General features: G+C 40.9%; 1 protein-coding gene across 5 annotated transcripts in view; it reads right to left on the bottom strand.

Annotated features, from left to right (window-relative positions):
* Positions 1-16,645, bottom strand: part of KALRN (kalirin RhoGEF kinase) — a 381,465-nt gene extending 364,820 nt beyond the window's left edge. For all 5 annotated transcript variants that reach the window (XM_056861631.1, XM_056861626.1, XM_056861625.1 and 2 more), the window contains exon 1: positions 16,545-16,645. The gene's annotated coding sequence lies outside the window, so the exon portion shown is untranslated. The remainder of the gene's footprint in view (positions 1-16,544) is intronic.
* Positions 16,646-21,437: the final 4,792 nt, after the last annotated feature.

Here is a 21,437-nt window from a genome sequence, read left to right as displayed (position 1 = left end):
AAGCAGCTCACGTGACACTGGCTGTGTGAAGAGAAACTTAGCTTTTTCTATGCTTCATTGCTGGAAATTGATATGAAACTGAATCCAGAATTTTAAGAAACTCCGCTTGAAAGTTCAGGCTTCTGTTAGGGTTTCTCCACATACACAGGATGAAACTGCAGTTCTCCTGTTTTCTTTTTAGTAAAAATGGCTCTTTATGAAAAAAAAAACTGTGTAAAAATGGCATTAGATGGAATATAATGGAAAAATTGTGCAAAAGGGTGTAAGGGAAAGCAACAAAACAATAAATTTGCCAAAGAATATAGGCAGGAAGAAAGCTGTCCTCCCAATCCTAGACAAAAAATAAAATAAAAGTTTGCATGGTTTGTAGATCCCAGAAATTGTTTTTAAAATATCCTGTTTCTAGACCGATCTAATAGTCAGACTGTGCTGATTTTGTGTGCATACAGTTTTCAATTCCAGCAGTGAGTTGGTATATAAATAAATATTTCAAAGATGAAAATTCTTAATTTGACCACTGAATTAAAGCATAAGGCTCGGACCCTACAACATGGTTCCTTTGGTGCTTCTCTCCAGCCACTGCAGAGGCATTCCTCCACCCTGCTTCCTGCTTCCTCTGCCTTCCTAGTGCTTCAGATGTGCACAAGATCAATGTTTTTCAAGGAGCCCTTTATACATGCAGACGTACCAGTGGCAGAGGAAGCAAGTGCTGCAGCGGAGAAAAGCCTCTACAGCAGCTGGAGAGAAGTGTCGTAGGAACCATGGTCACAGGATCCAAACCAAAGTTTTGAGTTTCCACATATCACCTAGTAGCATTTAAAAATTATTATTTATTTATTTAAAACATTCATTAGCTGCCTTTCTCCCTTGCAGAATGCATGGCGGCTTACAACCTAAATAAAACATAAAAAATACCCCCCCCCCAAAAAAAACCCAACAAGTTTAAAACCCATAAATGTCACTGTTTAAAAACTACAATTAGGACTGCCAGCAATGCAAGCTAACTGTCTTCAACTGCCTCCTGAAAATAGACAATGAGGGGGGACAGGTGCACCTTCCCGGGGAGCTTGTTCCATAATTGTGAAGCTGCCATGGAAAAGGCCCTTTCACGTGTACCCACCAAACAAGCATCTTTAATGGTTGGCACAGGGTGCAGGGTATCTCCCTGAAATCTTAGTTCCAGGGAAGGGACATACAGGAGAAGATGGTCTTTCAGATACCCTGGTCCCAAACCGTGTAAGCCTTTAAAGGGATTGGGCTCAGGAGTGGATTGTTAGCCAGTGTATTTGCTGTAGTATTGGGAAGTATGTTCCCAATAGCTGGCCCTGACCAGCAGTCTAACTGCAGTGTTCTGCACTAGCTGCAGCTTCTGAACACTCTTCAAAGGTAGCCCCAACTAGAGCACACTGCAATAGTCCAGTCCAGATGTAACTAAGGCATGGATCACTGTGGCTAGATCTGAATCAACCAGGAATGGGCACAGCTGATGCCGAAGCTAGGCAAACACACTCCAATCCACAGCAGCCACCCGGTTTTCTACGGTGACTGCTGTGTCAAGAAACACTTCCAAGTTGTGAATCTGGAGTTTCAAGGAAACTATAACCCCATCCAAGACAGGAGAGATCTGAGTCCCTGGTCTGCCTTTCTACTAACCCAGAGAACCTCTGTCTTGTCAGGATTAAGTTTTATATCGTTCACCCTCATCCAGCCCATTTCTGACTCCTAGCACTGGTTCAGAACATCAACAGCATCTCTGGAATAAGGTGGAAAAGAAAGGTACAGTATCATCTGCATATTGGTGACATCACAGCCTATACCTCCTGATGACCTCTCCCAGTGGCTTCATATAGATATTAAATACCATGGGGGATAAGAAAGAACCCTGCAGTACACCGCCATACAGCAGAGGCGGAATCCTCCAACACTATCTTCTGACCCCCCCATAGGATTTTAATCACAATACAGTGACCCTTAGTCTCAGTGCTGAGAGATAGCTCAGTAAGACACTACAGTCAATAGTATCAAAGGCCACGGAGAGATCCAGCAGAAACAGTAGGGTCACATCCCCCCTGCCTAGTTCTTGATAGAGGCCATCAACCAAGATGACCACAGCAGTCTCGATTCCAAATCCTGCCTGAAGCCAGATTGAAATGGGTCCAGAAAATCAGTCTCTTCCAAGAACCCCCAAGCTGAGAAGCAACAACTTGCTCTAGCACCTTGCCCAAGAATGGAAGACTGGAGACTGACTCTGGGATTTCCCCCCCCCAAAAAAAACAGGTTTATTCTCTGACTCGAGCACAAGCAGCACAACTCTCCCTCTCAAGGAAGCATTTATCGCTCCCCTTACCCACTCAGCCAGTTCCCCTCTGGCAGCTTTTATCAGCCAAGAACGGCAAGAGTCGAGAACACAGGTGGTAGGTCTCACCTGTCCAAGGATCTTGTCCAGATCCTCAGGATCCACAAGCTGAAAAGTATTCATACTTCTATTTCTTAGTAGACGTAGCAGCAGTAACAGTAGTAGTGGAGAGAGTAGTTCTGGTATCTCCAGACAGCTGCTTCTACAGTTGGATATATTCTGTCAACAGAATTATAAATTATATCCAACTCTCATCATTTTGCGGTCAACTCATAAAAGTTCAGAGATGTGGCTTACAAATTTAACAACGTGCCCATTTCCCATGCTGGAGTCTTCAAACTGTGTTTTACACATGTACTCATTTCATATATAGAATGTTTACTGCTCAACACACATGCGTGTTGAACAGTGCCACATATATTTGGTTTTATTCAGATCATAAGTGAGCAGATTCACAGCAAGCAGCCCTTTCTTTTTGTGAAACAGTCCTTCATATTTATTTATAAGCCAAGACAATAGCACTGAGTTAACAGCAGATTTTGCTGCTTCTCCCACAATCAAAGCTTTGGGGTTTTCAAATTAGATTTCTAGCCCATCTGCTTGCAGAGATAGCCGTGGCCATATAAGATAATGCACCATTGTCTTACTGAATGTCTGCAGCCTGACAAACAGAAACAGTAAAGCTTCAAGGAGGTTAAATGCACAGTCTTCATTTTAGTGTATTTCCTCATTTTGAAAATGTTAACCAATTGATTTATTTGTTCCCAAAGCTGTACAATACAGACTTGTTTAACAGGATGAGATGTATAGAATGCCCATCCAAACCTCTGCACTGATAATCAATACATGTGATAAGCACTGTGGAATTGGGTTCCATATTGCATAGATTACTGTTTTACCAAATATTCATTTCACATCCCCGTCTTCTGTTACTCTAAAACAAAAAAGAGTAAACTTTTTTTTTTGGTAACATATATACAAAGCAGCCTTTATCACAAATGCTAAAAGACAGAAATAGGGAGGAAGGGGGAGTCTGGCACTGTAAAAAGCCCATCTGGAGACTCTGCTGAATAACAAGATAGGCTGGATCTCCTCTGTCTTACCCTGTGCAATTCTATGCATGGTTCAGAGTTCAGTGAGGCTTAACAAACCCTTCACCATTTCACAGGTGAAAATACACATGGAACATCCTTATTTTCCTACCAAAAATAGCCATTAAACATTGCTGAAAACTCTCCTCTGTAGTATACTGGATCTACTTTATGTTGATTCAATTTTTTAATTAAACATATATTAGGAAAAAGTGATAATTATGCTATGATATAAGAAATAAACATATGGTATGGCTGTTCAAAATATACTTTAACATCTTCAGTGTATGAAATGGCAGGTTATGCACTACCTGATGCCTTAATGTTCATGTACTTGTATTGGTATGTGTGAGCACTACAGAATAACTTCTAAAGACCATGGTCAGGAAATAGACCCCTGAAGAATAACAACTCTTACAACTTATACTAACAACATTTTGGCAAGACATCACCCAAAGGCAAAAATAGGGTCAGTAACTTACAAAGGCCAGACAATAAGGTAGCTGGTACACAGATGAAGCTACTGTGACAGAGTGAAGAGAAATTTAGGTTTAGAAGCAGGAGACATGAAGCTCACCCAGTGGTTCTGATTTACTCCAACCCAGTCTTTCCCCACATAACCCAACAAGTTAAACATACCCCATAAGCCACGTACGGTAACTGTGTACTGATGAAACCTGCTAATATTGCTGCCTGCCAGCACTCAAACCTGTACTAAAAGGGTTATAAAATGATTTTTAAAAGTTTAATATATATAATAAATCCCAGCATTTAATGGATCCACTTTCTCAGTGTTAATCATCAAACAGTTTCAGATAAAGACCACTGTATGGTCCAGTGTGTGTGATCAGATTCCCTTCCAATACCTGTAGCTGCCAAAGATGGAATACAGTTCAGAGCATGGGCATCAAATAGGGCTGCCATCCTCCAGGCAGTTGAGACGCTTTACCAAAGCTGTCCATATTTAATTGCAAGCTTACAAGCTTCTTTTCCCATAAGGGTTATTGGCACACGGAAACATTTGAAGCTTGAAAAAAGAATATGAAATGGGGACTTTACCGGAAGCCCATTGCGGTTTATAACTACTCCGTTGCCTGTGCATACTTACCAGTTGGATGTTTGGACTTTTGGCCTATTATACCTCGACTTACCTTTTAGAGAAATTGTATACTTATACTTACCTTTGGGATACTGTAACTGTGAATTTTGTTTGATTTTTGTCTTTTGCTCTTTGAGTACATATTTATTCTTATAATTAAGGTTGTTCCTTTGAATAGACCTAATTGCATCACAGTTTGAGTCTGAGCTTTTATTAGCTATACAAGTGCATTATTTTGATTCCTTATCCTCCAGGCAGTAGCTGGAGATCTAGTGGGATTACAATGATTTCCAGGTGACAGAGATCGGTTTGTCTGGAGAAAATGCTGCTTTGGAAGGTGGACTCTATGGCATTATACTCCACTGAAGTCCCTCCCCAAACCCCACCCTCCTCAGCCTCCACCCCCAAAATCTCCAGGTATTTTCCAACTTGGAGCTGGCAGCCCTAGCATCAAAGACCCTTTAAACTGTTACTGGCCATTTGAACCAACAAGTCTTCGGTGAAACTTTTATAATGGAAAATACTTAATTCTTTTCAGGTGGTGGGAAAATCAGATGACACCATTAAAGAAAGCACCAAAGATCCATTAACTAAATTAATTTTCAGCTCACTTATCAACATATCCTACTGATGTGTATGCATTGCCAAATCATTACCTGACAGAGGATGTGAGATCTCTAGTTACCTAAATTAGTATGAAATGCTTTGTATTATTTGTTATTATATTATTACCTGACAGAGGATGTGAGATCTCTAGTTACCTAAATTAGTATGAAATGCTTTGTATTATTTGTTATTATAGCTGGGGGAGGGGAGGACTCTCAGAAGATTCATTTATTTTAGAACCATGTAATAAAATAGAGCACCAGTATATAATTCATCTTAATCAACAAAATACATTTCACGCAACATCTATGCCTAAGTAATATGTACTGATCTTAGTTACCACCAAGAAACAACTTGAATTTAAGCCAGGGCAGCACTTTGTATGAGCAAATTTTGCCAGATCAAGAACTTGTCTCTAATGTAAGCCACTCAATCAAAATAGAAAAAGAAAAAAGAGAGTTCTGCAACCTTTAAACTGTGTCAGGAAAAAAAGTACAACAAACCGCTCAAACATCTTAGTATATCTAAGGGGTATTCTTCACGGTGGATTTTGCTTCGGTTTCGAATCGGAGCAAATAATAAACTGATTTAAATAGCTTTTTCATGGCAGTGCAGATCCACCCCCCATCCCAATTTTTCACGGGAGAAACAGCGCACTTCTCTGCGCTGCTTACGTCTGCTGCCGCTCATGACTCACCGCTCCAAATCCGCCTAATCCCGCCCACTCTTCCCATGATCCTGTGTGTGTGTGTTTGGGGGGGGGGGCATCCCAAGAGCAGCAAATCCAAGCCAAAACTCCTGTCACCCTTCTGAAGAGAGGCAGCCAGTCTGCTCTGGGTCTCCCTCCAGCCGGTGCAATCCTATGTGTGTGTGTGTTGGGGAGGGGCATCCTGAGAGGGGCAAATCCAAGCCAAAAACCCCATCACCCTTCTCAAGAGGGGCAGCCAGTCTGCTTTGGGTCTCCCTCCTGCCGGTGCGATGCTGTTAGAGTGGCAACTCCCCCAGCCAATCACCATTCTTGGGGGAGGAGAAAGGAGATGTCCCGGGGAGCGAAGCAAACATTTCTTCATGGGCATCCGAGCAACAAAATGCTCTTTTACTGGAAAGTACGGCTCAGAAGTGGTTTGGATTGCCTCTCTTTTAAACCGGCTTATTTTGCTCAGTGGGGGAAAACACGGCTCTGCAGTGAATAACCAAAATTTGCCTCCGACGCAAAACAGCAGCAAGTCTCCATGAAGAATACCCCTTAGGATACCTTCTGTCACTCCTGTGCTGAGTCTTGGATATCACCCAGCAATGGTAAAATGTTTGAGGATTTTTTTCCTTCACTGAGGACAAATAAATGTAGACATGTTTGAAACATAGGCCTCCAAGGTATCATGTGTTTCCACCACAGAAAGGATGAGACTTTTGGCTCCCAGACAGTCTGATGTATTCAGCAGAAAAATCAACCAGGGTTGAAACAGAATGTTCTCTTTGCCATAGAAACAAAATACAAAGAATGTAGATGAAGAGACTGCTTAGGCATATCATGGCTTTTTTTTTTGGTATTCTTTGCAGGATATGTGTCAGGGAAATCCCAGAATGAGAACTGGGAAATTAAGCTCAGCTTTTTGAGAATCTCTTAGCAGCTTAGTTGGCAGCCTGGCTCAGTAGGAAGCTTGTCTATGAAGGATAAGTGAGGGGGGCATAAGAAGAGGAAATCCTGACAATTCCCAGTGGGGAAAAAGATCGGGCTGCCACTGAGATGCTGTCTGAATAGCTGGGACTACACCTATATTATGGTGTACTGTTATGGCACATCACAACACGGGCAGGGATTGCTGTAGAAAAGTGGACAAATGATGCCATTTCTGGATGGCATCATTTGTCCCTTATGATGTCTTAATTGTCTTATTACAAAAACTCTCTATCCTAAAAAGGGAAGTGATTTTAATACTGCTACTGGCAGCAGCATTTCTGATTGCCTCATACTGGAAAAAAGCTAAGATACCTTCCACTGGGAAGTGGTATGAGAGGGTGTGGAACATATTAATTGTAGATAAGGTATCTTCACAACTCAAAGTAGCAATTTACTTATCTTACTTATTTACTTATCTTACTTATCTTTTTAAACAGATGGCTGCCCTTTCTAGAATATTTCTAGAATATGTGGAGAAGGGGGCATCACGAAGTAAACAATGCCCACGAAACTAGCGTATGGTTATTTACTGGAATTTTATAAATTCCCAGCTGGCAGAACAGCTGGTTTCACCTAATACACTTGCTGCCACCACTGTTACTTTGCAGAAATAACAATGTTATAGTTTCCACTCCTGATAGTATGTAACTATCATCACTGGTTGTTCATTTGGTTAATTCACCTCCTTACTGAAAACTCCAACAGTTTATACAGTTGACAGTAAACTAAGTTAGGCTTCTTAAAATTCTAAAGTATTAAGCAACCAAGTCCAATGTTTTCTTAAAACTAAACAGAAGATAAATGCATTCTGCCCGACCAGGGTTGCCAGCTTCCAGGAGGGGCCTGGAGATCTCCTGGCGACATAGATTGGTTCTCCTGGGGGAAATAGCTGCTATGGAAGGGAGATTCTATGAAATTAAACCCCAATAAATTCCCTCTCCTCCCCAAACCCTGCCATTTGAAGATTCTACCCTCAGTTTTCCAGAGGTTGGCAACTCTATGCCCTACTAACTGATACTGTTAGTATGTTTTTATATTTTACCAGAAGGTAAAATTATTTTATATTTTATAGTGTATTCCTTACTAACATGAATTTGGAACTAAGTGCTATATATGGACACAGTTTACTTATCTACTGTATCTACTGTCCAACAATAGCCATGCAGATTAGTTTTGGATTACACACATTAACAGATCACTTCAGGATACAATGGTTCCATATTAACATACCACACCCTCATTAGCACATTATCTTGATACTTACAGGACAATGATAAGCACATTACTTTTGCAGGACAATACTCAGCTCAAACCCAACCCCTTTCTGACTATATATTACTCTTCCTACACCCTTGACACTGAGAGACACTGTCCTTCAGTGTTACTACTCTGAAGATGCCTGCCACAGTTGCTGGCGAAACGTCAGGAAAGAAAATTCCAAGACCACGGTTACACAGCCCGGATAACCGACAAGAACCAATTAATAAGGTATGTTTGGGAGAAGGCTTTCTTCTAATGGTTTTATAATGTATCTTACCATGTTCATTTTAAATTGTTAGCTGCCTTGGCAGCAGCATTGCCAGGTCCCTTTTCGCCACCAGTGGGAGGTTTTTGGGGCGGAGCCTGAGGAGGGTGGGGTTTGGGGAGGGGAGGGACATCAATGTCATAGAGTCTAATTGCCAAAGAGGCCATTTTCTCCAGGCAATCTGATCTGTATTGGCTGGAGATCAGTTGTAATAGCAGGAGATCTCCAGGTAGTACCTGGGCAACCTTACTAGGCAACCCTACTTGGCAGCCCTTGCAAGGGCAGGCAGGTGGGATACACATTTTGTAAATAATATCAATATAATTCTGCTCTTTCCATTAAAAAAATATCTGGGGTCAATTGACAAAGAGCATCAATTGACAGAGAGCATAAGTGAAGGTAATAATCTGTCTCACTCTGTAGCTGCAGGGGGAAAGAACAAAGAGAAGATTGTTAAAGTGAGGTCGATATGATAAATTAGAGATCTTTTTGTTGTGGACAGGCTTTGCCTTTTCCTACCAGGGCTTATAATAAAAGAACTCAATCATGTATGGATGGACGCCTCCTAACATTTTAGCCTCAGTCTACATTAATGTAGCAGATATTGGTTTCTTCCCTTAGATCCACATTAAAGTTTGTTGTGCCACACATAATTGACTTGCTGGATGCAATACTCCATTCTCTGATTTTTGTAAACTGCATTTTGAAAAGAAAAAAAGTGACAGACGTTTGCCAAATCAAAATTAATGAAATGAGAAATCAGAAGGTGAAATAGCTACCTGCAAAAGGAGAATAAGGGGAAGGAATTAAAACCTTACATCTGTCAGACTTTACCAGGAGGAATAGTAAATTCTCAAGTCCCAGGATGAGTAAATGTGAAGAAAACGATGTCTCATACCCCACAGGAGCAACGCACAAAACAGTTATTGGTACAAAACAAACCCCAAACTGTAGGAAAGCCTGACACATTTTAAAGACAGGGCTACAGTACATAAATATTTGGGAGTGATCCAACCAAAGTTAACCACTTCTTGACACAAACTCTCCGTTACACAGGAGCTGCATATGTGTTCAGCATATTTAAGCTGCATATGCTTAAATATTTCACATTAAAATAATAGGTGCTAAAAATACAAGGAGCCCCATGGTGCAGAGTGGTAAGCTGCATTACTGTAGTCCAAGTAGAGTGGCCAGGTCCCTCTTCGCAACCGGCGGGAGATTTTGGGGGCGGAGCCTGAAGAGGGCAGGATTTGGGGAGGGGAGGACTTCAATGCCATAGAGTTCAATTGCTAAAGCGACCATTTTTCTCCAGGTGATTTGATCTCTATCAGCTGGAGATCAGTTGAATTAGCAGGAGATTTCCTGCCTCTACCTGGCAGTTCAAACAATATTACTCCTAGTTGTGCTGAAATAGTTTAATACAATATACAACAGTAGGCTCAATTTGTATCAAACAATATGAAGTGTATTCTAAACAACAAGCCACAGACAAGGACTATGCAAACGGTGGTGAACAATAATTGTGTACTATATACAATATTTACAAAGAATAGTCACCACCAGATAAGTCCATCAAGCTATCCAGCTTATAGGTACTTGTATTGTCCTTAGACTCAAAGTTAAGCACCCGGCTTCCGTTTCTTGAAATTCCCTTAAAAGGGTAATGCCAAATGTCTGGTGGGGATCACAGCTGAATCAAGAGTGTTCAGAACCAGATCAGGAGGAGGAACGCAGTTCCATGGTATTCATTGTGTTTCACCTAAGGCTTCATCAGCCTGAAGTATATAAGAAAATGCAAATACAGTCCTATATAATACTTTCAACATTTCTATAAATTATATATTTTATTATAATTTAATCTAACCCAAGCTAAACCATTATTTTAACTACAACAATATATATCAATGTAAACATACCTCAAATAGTTTCACTAGTCGCCCAATATACTTCAGCGTGTTTTCCAAGGCTTCTGCTCAAGAGAGCTAAATTAGAGATTATAAACACAAAAATCACCCCTCCTTCCTGAATGCAGCCCAGCTGCTTAGACTACCAATGCTTTGTCTTAAAGGAGAAATACCATCAGGACATTTTTCCTTTAAGACAATGCGTTGGTAGTCTAAGCAGCTGGGCAGCATTCAGGAAGGAGTAGTGATTTTTGTGCTTATAATCTCTAATTTAGCTCTCTTGCACATAAACCTTGGAAAACTAATTTAGCTCTTTTGTATATTGTATTGAGCTACCTGACAGTTGGCAACCCTAAGTCCAAGCTCTGCTCACAACCTGAGTTCGTTCCCGGCGGGAGTCAGTTTCAGGTAGCTGGCTCAAGGTTGACTCAGCCTTCCATCCTTCCGAGGTCAGTAAAATGAGTACCCAGTTTGCTGGTGGTAAAGTGTAGATGACTGGGGAAGGCAATGGCAAACCACCCTGTAAACAAAAGTCTGCCTAGTAAACATTGGGATGTGACATCACCCCATGGGTCAGGAATGACCCGGTGCTTGCACCTTTACCTTTTTAAAAGTGCTGAATGTGTTCATGCCTCATGTAATCTTGGCCTCTTTAAATAGCTGGTTACAGCTATTTAAGAAAAAGGAACTATCCATATGCAATCATATAGGACTAAATCAGAAAGGAAAATTTCTTCATCACATTCTCCCTGAACGGTTCTTATCAATTGGTGGATTCTGACAGATTAAATACAATACAGTTGAGTGACCGAGCCAGCTAATGAAATGAAGTAGAAAGAACCAAGATTGGCTGATTGTCTCACATGTTCAGATCATGTGCTACTGAAGCTTTTTAAACAGTAAACCGTGCTAACAAACTAATTACAGCACAGAACAGTTCATTAGGGCTAACAATAGTAATCAGCTCTTCGTGTTAATGAGCAAGAACGGATTGATGCCAACATTTGGGACACATTAGCTGAGTTGTGTGATCCAATAACAGAATAAAACAGCTACTACTGAATTGATCAAATAGGCCCAGCTGGGGGTCTGAGAAGGACGAGTGTCTCATACCAAGTTCCTGTAACCCACATTGCTAGGCAACCAGAGTATTTCTCTATGCATTAACTGCAACCTTTCATATTCCATTTTTACATGATGTCCAGGCCATTTTTACCTACACTTGGGAGGGGTGATTGAAAATTGTCCACTTGTAAATAATAACCAGCTCAATAATTAAGTGGAAAGAAAAAAAAGAAAGAACATGACTGTAACAAAAACAAGTTCACTACTGTTTAGTAAAAAGTCATTATCTTGGTTGCTGTGCAACTAATGTTTTATCTAAAGATTAATTAATGACCCAAACAATCTGAAAAGCAGTAGACTTAAAAAGGCAATGTTTGCACATAAGTATCTCTGTTTAACAATTTGGTGTTAACACATGAAGTGTGCTGTGATGATCAAATGACATTAGAAAAGGAAGCAACAGTGAACTTCACACCAGGCTCTACAGTGGTAAAAATAATGTTGAGATTTAAAAGAAAATGGAAAGTCGAACAGCACTATAGGAATGCTCGTTATATAAATTACATTACTGAATTTTATGGATAGTGTCTGCTTCTAGTGGATAACCTTCAAAAAAGGTAGTATAAGAGCAAAAAACAACACCAAAGGCCTCAGAAATCAAGCACATGTAAGTCCTTCCTTTCTGTTCACAGCTTATTAGACACAATTGTCATCTCTTTTCAGGTAACTTTGCTCTGCTTGCAGAGGCCTCCCCTGTGGAGCTGCCAACCTCCAGGTAGGGCCTGGATTTCTCCTAGAATTACAACTGATTTCCAGACTACAGAAAGGGAGACAATCGCAGCTTTGGAGGGGGGAGTGTGTAGCATAACATCCCCACTGAGCTCCCTAGGTTTACCAGGTCCCCCCTCTCCTCCGGCGAGAGGTTTTTGGGGTGGCGGTAAGGTGAAATTGTGCACACGGCCACACCGACGCGATTGCAGCACTTCCAGTTTACACCCGAAAGTGATGTATCACAAGGGGTCTTTACCATTCAAACTGGGAGTTTGAATGGTAAAAGGCCCCTTGCGATGCAGCACTTCTGGGTGTAAAATGCATCGCAAGGGGCCTTTTACCACTGAAACTGGGAGTTTGAGTGGTAAATGGCTCCTTGCGACGCAGTGCTTCTGGTTGTAAACTGGAAGTGATGTGGCACAATGGGCAGGCATGCGTGCACACGTTGCCCGCCGACCCTCACCTGGTGGGTGGGCAGCTAGGTGGATTGGCTAGGGTTTGCCCGCCACCACCTGGCACTTGGCAACCTTAGAGCTCCCTCTTCTCCCAAAATTTCATCCTCCATTAAAGCTCCACCCCAAATCTCCAAATTTTCCCAAACGGAGTTGGCAACCATGCTGCTCTGCCTTATAGATAAGGTGAACCTAGCCTGGGAGGCCCAGATGGGAAGGTTAGGTCTAATTCAAGCATGCACCATATTGTATGAGAGAGAACAAACAGTAATACAAAAGAGGGATAGAATATAAAGTTGACTGAACTCTGCAGTCCTAACGGACACTTGCCCATTACTAGCTCCAATGAATCCTATGAGCCTTACTTCTAAGTAAAACTGTTTAGGTTTGCTCCCTGAGAGCTGTTTTGGACCCTCTTGAAATAAGAATGTTTTAATAAATTTTGTAACACTAGTTTGTTCAGTAATTTCTTTTTAGGTAACTCATGAATCATACAGTAAATACTAAGGAATCCAACCAAGCAAATAGCCTTCCATTATTAGAGAAGATATTCATGACTGCTGCAAGTTTCAAAATCTTCATAAAAATAAACATTTGAGGCCTCACTATTTAAAATTTCCTAACCAAACTAAATCCCAAATAACATTTATATCTCCTCTAAAAGCAAGGAAAAATAAAAATAATAAATTTTATACATTTACCAAAATATTACTGGGGTCAGAATTTTCAAACACAAAAGCTGAATCAATTAATCAGTAATCAGGCTGCCCAAAATTACGCCATAAATTATAACCTGAAGCTTCATACAAACAGACGGGAAAAAATCTCTAATAAGCTGATAGAACAGAAATGAATAATTCCTTCCTCTCTCTCCACCTCAAAATTTAAAGCAAATAATCCAGGCAGTGACTCCAGTGCTACTGAGATAGCAAGAACAACAGAAAAGTTTGTGAATTTATCGAGATCAAGTACTGTGCTAATCAAAGCAAGCATCTAACTATCCTCAGATTTATTTACCTGTATACTATATGTGAAATTACAGCACAGATACCCATTACACACACGCACGCACATGCAGAGGGAAAAGGTTTGTTAAATGGTTTGGAGTGGGACAAGTGTTCACCACAACGATTTATGTAGCAAGTATTAGGCATCAAATTTCTAAACCAGAAACCCATACAAAACCGGATCTAAAGGGGCAGCTTTACTGCCATACTTGACAGAAGATTGATGATGAGTTGACATTTATTCAGGAAAGTTTGAACCACTGCCCTCTCAAAGAACAGCACATTCCTAACCCCCTGCACAGTACAATCACAAATAAAACTGGATAGCTAGAACCCAAAATGGATATTATTTACAAGTTCACAAATTTAAAAAGTCATGAAACCAACTACAGATAAGAAAAACAACTATAGGCAAATTAAATCTGTGTATGCAAGAGCATCCCTAGGTGGATATGGGACCCATGACAAGCTCTTCCTAACTCTCAGCCTCATGAGACTTCTGAGTCTTACAAGACATGTGAGCCCTGTTGGCCAGATGGGGTTAGGTTTGGGGGCTGAAAGTGTGTGATACATGCTTATGTGGCAGTGCCTGTGATTGACAGTGGTGGCTTGATATTGAAAGTATGCATGATGTGCTTTCAGCTCCAAGATGTCTCCTCCACATTGTTACCTTCAGGTAACTTGGAGCTTAAAACATGAGTAGCACAATTTCAGCTCGAAGACATTACTGCCTGGTAAGGTGCCACAGAGAACCTGTCACCCAGATGATCGTTGGTGACTTCTGCATTGTGCACATTCAAGCCACCTGAAGACCCCAGCAATCAACTGGGCAGTAGTCTTTGTGTGGCTTGTAGCTGAAAGAGTGCACAATAAGCTTCTACCACAAGCTACTAGCAGACGACTTGGCTAGTGGACCCCATTGATCAATTACTTCTTCAGAGAAGTCAGGGGCTTCCCAAAGCATGGGCCCAGGGGCAATCACCCATCTCATTATACCCTAAGAATGTCATTTCAGAAGCATCTCTCAGCTTTTAAATATCAGTTCTGCCTTGATTGAGTTGGGGTTTACTTTTATGCAATATGAGGCCTGTTCATGAATACTGCACACACACACAAAACCCCACTCATCTGGTTTAACCTCTGAGCAGCAGAGGTCATGCAAGCTGTTCTTCCTTTATGAATATGATCTATAAGTAATATATCCCAACAAGGGAGGGCCCTTAAATCCCTGCTGAGATGCAAAGCTTTCCTAGTGACTATATCCTCATCTATCTTCTATGAAACAAAAGAAGCCAGAGCATACAGAGGAGGAAGGGCAGAGAGAACATCAGGGATGGAGTTTCTTGGGAGTATAAGGGTCTTTCCCTGGTTGGCTCCTACTTGGCCCATGTCAAGATACAACAGATGGATCTGTTCTGCTTCCCTATCCCATTTTATGATGACTGCAATTAGACATTGTTCACTGAATCCTAACTACTATTCAGTGCACACTTGAACTACTACATTTTTGTGCTATCTGTCCAGTTTCTTGCATTTGCTCTGCCTGACCCAGTGTCCGATTCTATTTTCCTGTTTCACTGTTAATAACTTGCTCCTTATTGCTTTTGGTCTCCATCAAGCTTCTACTCTGCACAGTGGGATCCCCCGGCTACTGGCCTCTGGACACATGTACCAGTCCATAGCCCGGCTGGTCTTGGCTCGCTAGCACTCTTTGCCCTAACTGCGCCACTCCCATCTGGCAAATAATGCTTGTGTCCTGGTTATCAATATCAGCACTGGGACAGGAAAAAGAGACAGAGGAAGTTCTTCCCAACACCACCACACACACTCTAAGTCTACCATAGACCAAACTGTTTTCCAAAGTCCTCTTTTTTTATATAGCCAAGTCCTCTTTTTATAGCATTCCTAGCACCAAGGTTCCCAAGGAGGCTCATACAAACTATTTAATGACAAACTCAAAACTAACTATGATGCAAATTTTTGTTTTGTATAAGCAAATCCATAGAAAACACAAAGACACTCTTTTACCTTTGGGGAGATCCCAAAACTAGCAAGAAGCTTATCCCAAAAACAAAAAATTACATACACTTTTATATATATGTGCCAGCACACACACGCACACACACACTAATGTAGTAGAAAAGAGCAAGAGTCCAGTAGCACCTTAAAGACTAACAAAATTTTTGGCAGGGTATGAGCTTTCATGCGTTACTTCTTCAGATCTGTGTTCTAAACCTACTATGTGGTATGCTATTAGCAGTGTATTTTGGAAGTGATAAAACAGAGGTTTCCTCTAATCATTTCCAAGTCATAACCACTAAAGGAAATCTGGTGACCACTTCCCATTGATCTATTAAAAGTGAGAGGCTATACTTTCATGAGGAGAAACAGATATTATAGTAGGAAGTGACAGAGTCATGAAGGATATGGCTGAGTGGCTGAACATCAAGTCTGCCATGCCGCAAACACTGATTTGTGTTCCTATTGTAATGAATTATTCCTCTATCAGAGGAGTGTTAATTCACCTTGCTTTCAGGATTAGAAAGTTGTAAAAAGTCAAATTAAAATCCAGTCTGCCGGTACAGTTTTCTACATTCATTCTACAGATGCAGCATGTGCAAAAATCACTTTGAATGCTGTTTGTGAAAATGCCTGCAAGTGAAAATGCCCCCCTCACCCTCCTTTTTAATCCCTCATGATCAGGATCAAAGAATGAACAGTGGGCGCTCTTAGGTACTGTTGGCATGCATGCCATATAATCTAAACTAACCCTCCAGCTTGCTCAAGTAAGGCAATCTCTGTTCTGATGTACTTTCCCCCATTTGGCTAGGTAACATTATGATTGGGGTATACATGAAAGGAGAAAGGAAGAATTGCTGGTTTTCCTTCTAGTATGTGAAAAAAGAGAATCAAAGGCCCATAACTGGAAGTAAGCAGCTTTCCAAAAACACATCCTCCCCAGAAATATTTCCTTTCTGAAGTTTTACCTCGGCACACTAGCCAAGTAAGTCACGAGTTTTCGAAGGTCTTCTTGTCTTATTCTGTCATGATTGCTTCGTGCTGGAAATGTTAGGATGGGTCCTCCTCGTTTATCACGGCCACCTGCAGATAAGAGAAGGAAACATATTATGTGTGTGAGCCAAAGTGACCAATTTAAAACTACTGAGATTTCTCATAAAGGCTTGCTGTCATGTCACACTACTTAAGTGCCATCGAGTCACAACTGACCCAAGGTGACCCCAGGATGGGGCTTTCAAGGTAACTGGGATGCAGAGGTAGTTTGCCATTGCGTTCCTCTGCAGAGACTTCCTTGGTGGTCTCCCAACCAAGTAGCAACCATGCTTAGTTAGCTTCCCAGACCTGACAGGATTACGGTAGGCTATACCTTTCCACCTTCCCTTCCACACTTCACACTATTTACATAGATATATAGCAAGCATACATGGGTGATAATGTAGGAACTGTCCCCCACTTGTACTAATGTTTTAGAAATACCTGTAAAACCATGAGAAAAATGTTTTCTCCAAACAATGTGCTGCATATATGAGTGTTAGCAACCTTTACTAAACTTACCTGTTCCACAGTGCAATCATTAACCAATTACACCCCTTTAAGTCCATTGTACTGTGAAACACGGTGTAACTCTGCTTAGGAATTCACCATCAGTGTTGCATTTTATACATTTTAATAGTTCCTGCAAACCACTATTAAGACTGTAGTAGTGTTAGGTTGATCAGCGGAGGCCAAATATGTTCTTGGGGGTAAGGTACTTGTAAAAAACGTACAACAGATTTACAGCTTTGGTGAACAAAAAGCTTTTCTGTGCCTCCCACCCTTCAAGCCACCAGAAATCACTGAGATCTGCCCTGGATTTCCTCCAGGCTCCATCCAGTTATACCAGACATGTTTTACTTAAACTGTTAATGCAAGCAGCTGTAGCAAACAAAATTAAGGTTCAGCCAAAGTGGAAAGAACTTCTCATGAACACTTGTCCCCCTGCAAAAAGTGTTAAGGCTAAAGGTTAAAAGTGTTTGCTCCTTCACGGCAGCAAGCTAAACCTGATTTGGATTGTGTCATCAACACATGGGCTACATGATCCCTGTGTAGCTACGAACACTATTTCTGGCAAAAAGATGACTTGGGCTTCTCCCCCCCCCCCATCCCACATCAAATCACAGCTGACTTATGGCGACCCCATAGGGGTTTTCAAGGCAAGAGACGTTTAAAGGTTGGTTGCCATTGCCTGCCTCAGATACAGCTAATTGGAACAAGGTTGCAGCTCTTAAACTGTTTTGACATTTTGACACCAGTTATATTATTATTTTGTGTAATTGCAGGGTCTGTATTTAAAACATCTTTTGTAACCACTGTTTAACATTGTGATGCCTGAACAATATATGTGATTTTCATTACTTTACATACAGATGTGAATGTGTAAGCATTATATAATAATATTTGATCATTTCAATATTTGGGGTATTTTGTCTTCTTTTCTACATTGGATTGAGTCTGCCCTGGCTGGTAGGAGTCTTGAGAAGACAGGGACGTGGGGATGCCATCAGCAACACTTCCAGGGGACACATGGAGTTGGCTTCATGCCTCACTAGGAATCGCTAGAAACTCTATGATTACCATAGAGTCTCTGGCAATTCCTAGAGAGGCATGCCATAACTTCTGGGTTTCCCCCACAAGTGATATAATGATGTTGTGCCAAATGTGATTTTTAAATTTATTTCCCCCCCACCAGCCAACAGACTAGTGGCGGGCAGTGGGAATTGCTGGAGGGAGGTTTACCATAGAGGGAGAGCTGGCAACCCTAATCTGCCCTCTGAAGCTGCCACTTCCTCTAGGAGACCTGATCTCTGTACTCTGGAAATCAGCTGTGATCCCAGGAGACCATAAGAGTGATAACCCTAACCATGCCACAGTTCGCATCTATGAGCTAGAGCTAATAAAATCAGTTGAGCTGAGATCCTTCTTAGCATGAAAAAATGTACTTAAGTTTTGAATCATATAACAGGTTATTCAGACTCTCTCTCTCTCACACACACACACACACAAATACAAGAATAAAATCTTATACATAATTCCTGAAACATGTTATATGGCATACACTCCCAATGACAGGAATTTTTGGAGTTTTCTTTTGCTTTATAAACAGTCTCAAAGTCTTAAAACATACTGCTTTTAGAGGAAAAATCTTACAAAAAGATTCTTATTTCTTATAATGCACTTATTTCTATAATGCACAGTCATTCATGTGAAGTTGAATTATAGGTTACATTCACACTTGTGGCTTGGACTGAACAACTGAACTTGCGCTCCAGGCAAGCACAATTGTTCAGAAATAATTGATGTTTAATCCCTAGCAATTTGTACCTTGCTAATGAGGACTGAATCAACCTTTGCATCACCAATATCCATGGAAACCTTAAAGCACAATCTCTAGTTCTAGTTATCCTGGATAATAGAGGTACTTATTTAAGATTAATTTTCTGTTTGTGGGTATAGTTTATCAAAGCCAAAGCTATCAGAGCTCTGTGTTCAAACCTCAGCCTAGCAGTAAGTCTTAAATGAGACTTTTTGTTCTTTCAACTGTTTCAACACGTTAGCTGTGGGGGGGGGGGACCATATCTATTTTGCCTCAAGCCACTCCTAAGCTGATGATCCAGCAAATTGTACCTGTTATGTTATGCTTTTTCATATGCCATTTGCAATTGCAACCCACCTTTCCTCCACAGAGCTCAGGGTGGAATATGTGGTTCTCCCCTCATCCTGTAAGCAACGCTAGAGAGGAAGAGATGATGCCACTGATGAAAGGTCACCCAGAGAGTTTCGTGGTGAACTGGGATTTGAATGTAGACCTCCCCAGTGCTAGTCCAACAGTCTAACCCTTACCCCACACTGGCATGGAAACTGACTCCATAAAACAAGAGAGGCCATGTAGGAGCCAGAAACAAGTGCGAAGTGGAAAGAAGCAGAAAAATGAGGCTCAGACATCTGACAACAGAACTCCTATTATCCAGGTGTACATCAAGGCCATTTACATGGGATTTTTTATTTGGCGTTGATGTCCAACAAAGCAACTACACACTCTAGCGACTATTTGGCCATCTGAACACAGTCCTTCACAAACAGGACATTTGAATACAAACCCAAAATGATTTTCCTTAGGGATCTTTCTTGATTAGACACAGGAGCTCTGGTCAAAGCACCACAGGGAAATTAGATACGTTTTAAGTACACAACCTAGTTTAAGCATCCACATTTCAAGTAACCTGGATTAGCAGAATGCAAACTGGTGCTGCAAGAAAAGTAAAAATAATCAAACAAAACATTATGTCTATTAGTTACATCTATTAAGAAAACAAAATGCTGTCATTTTCCATTTGTTTTCTTAAACAGATTTCTAAAATTAGGATTTTTATTGCTTTTAAGGGAAACAAACACATGTTCCAATGGGTATTAGGGCAAGTGAAAAAGATTTGCAGTACATTGAAAAAAATCGTCGCTCAGCTATAATTTCTTGGCTATGATCTTCTGCCAGCAAAGTATCCCTTATTCAATCATTGCTCAGCTCAGCTCCTAAAACATTCTTCACTGAATTCTGGTTAGAACTTATACAGACATCCAGGACTCTGGACACTGGTACAATTTTTATTGGTTTTGAAATGTACATTGTTAATTTTGAACTGATAACTGCCTTGGGCCTTTCAAGGCAGAAAGGTTAGATATAAATGTTATAGAATAATAATATCATTTTATTTTACATTTTTTAAAAATATTGTTATTATTAAATCAGGTTAATTCCCACCCCCTAATAAATTAATGTTGTAATTCAGGCTGATCTTAAAAGGCACACTAGCAGGATCAGTGGGAAACCTTGCAACCCCAAGCTGATGAAGGGCACACCAATACTACAGCTCCCTTCTCTACAAAAGCTATTAATTACACCTACTCGTTTATAATTTAACTTGTCTTGCTGCACTTACAATAAAAAAGTCACAGCAGATAATTAAAAAAGCATGTTGGCTGACTGGATTTCTGGAGATATACAGGACTTGTCTGTGACTCTGGGGCTACTCTGGAAACCTCTAGCAGCTTGCATGGGAATGAATTCCAGTCTGGTTTTTAGAATGTTTCTGAAAGAACAGAATCCAGGTAGGTGAAAGTTTGACCCCTCTCTGATTTTAATGGCCATAAGAGAAACCAGCTGAGCTTAATCAGTCAACATATATAGTCTCATTAACCCTGATCAAGCTAGTTAAGGGAAAGCCTTTAAGGGATCTTTCAGACTGGAAACAGGTGGATCTCTTTGTTGGCATCTGGAAATTACACAAGAAGTGGCTGCACTGTAAATACTATCTGCTTCGCATTATGGATATTGTTGAAACATATGCAGAAGAAAACATGGCCAGTGACTCCACCATCTACTCACTTTTCTGTGATTCACTTTAGCCTGTGAAGGAAGACAGAAACCCAGCAGATATTATTTCATTTCCGGTTTGGCTAAGAGATTCTCTGCTGCTAAAGAAGGCTGGATGTAGACATTAATGGCTAACCATGGTTTGGGGATTGGGCTTGAGTACTCTCTCTTCCCTCTCTCATGAGCAAACTCCCACTCATCATCAGCATCAATATGATTTGGTCTTATGTCTGACCATCAACGACCCTTCCTAAGGGACCACTAATCATAGTTAAATGGCCCCCTAAGGCCTAATTAGGAGCTGTGGTTTTGGGTTGTCTGCTTTTATCTTGGGCATCCTTTTAACAGCAGCCTGACCTGCTATTAGATAGATCACAATTAGATGCTATTAGATTAAACTTCTCCCCTCCCCATTGTTCCTAATGCCAAGTGAAACTCCATCTTGTTCACCCAA

The sequence above is a fragment of the Euleptes europaea genome, chromosome 15 (assembly GCF_029931775.1).
Source record: "Euleptes europaea isolate rEulEur1 chromosome 15, rEulEur1.hap1, whole genome shotgun sequence".
Taxonomy (NCBI): Eukaryota; Metazoa; Chordata; class Lepidosauria; order Squamata; family Sphaerodactylidae; genus Euleptes; species Euleptes europaea.
The sequence above is the reverse complement of the archived record's forward strand: the minus strand, read 5'-3'. Positions and strand labels throughout refer to the sequence as shown.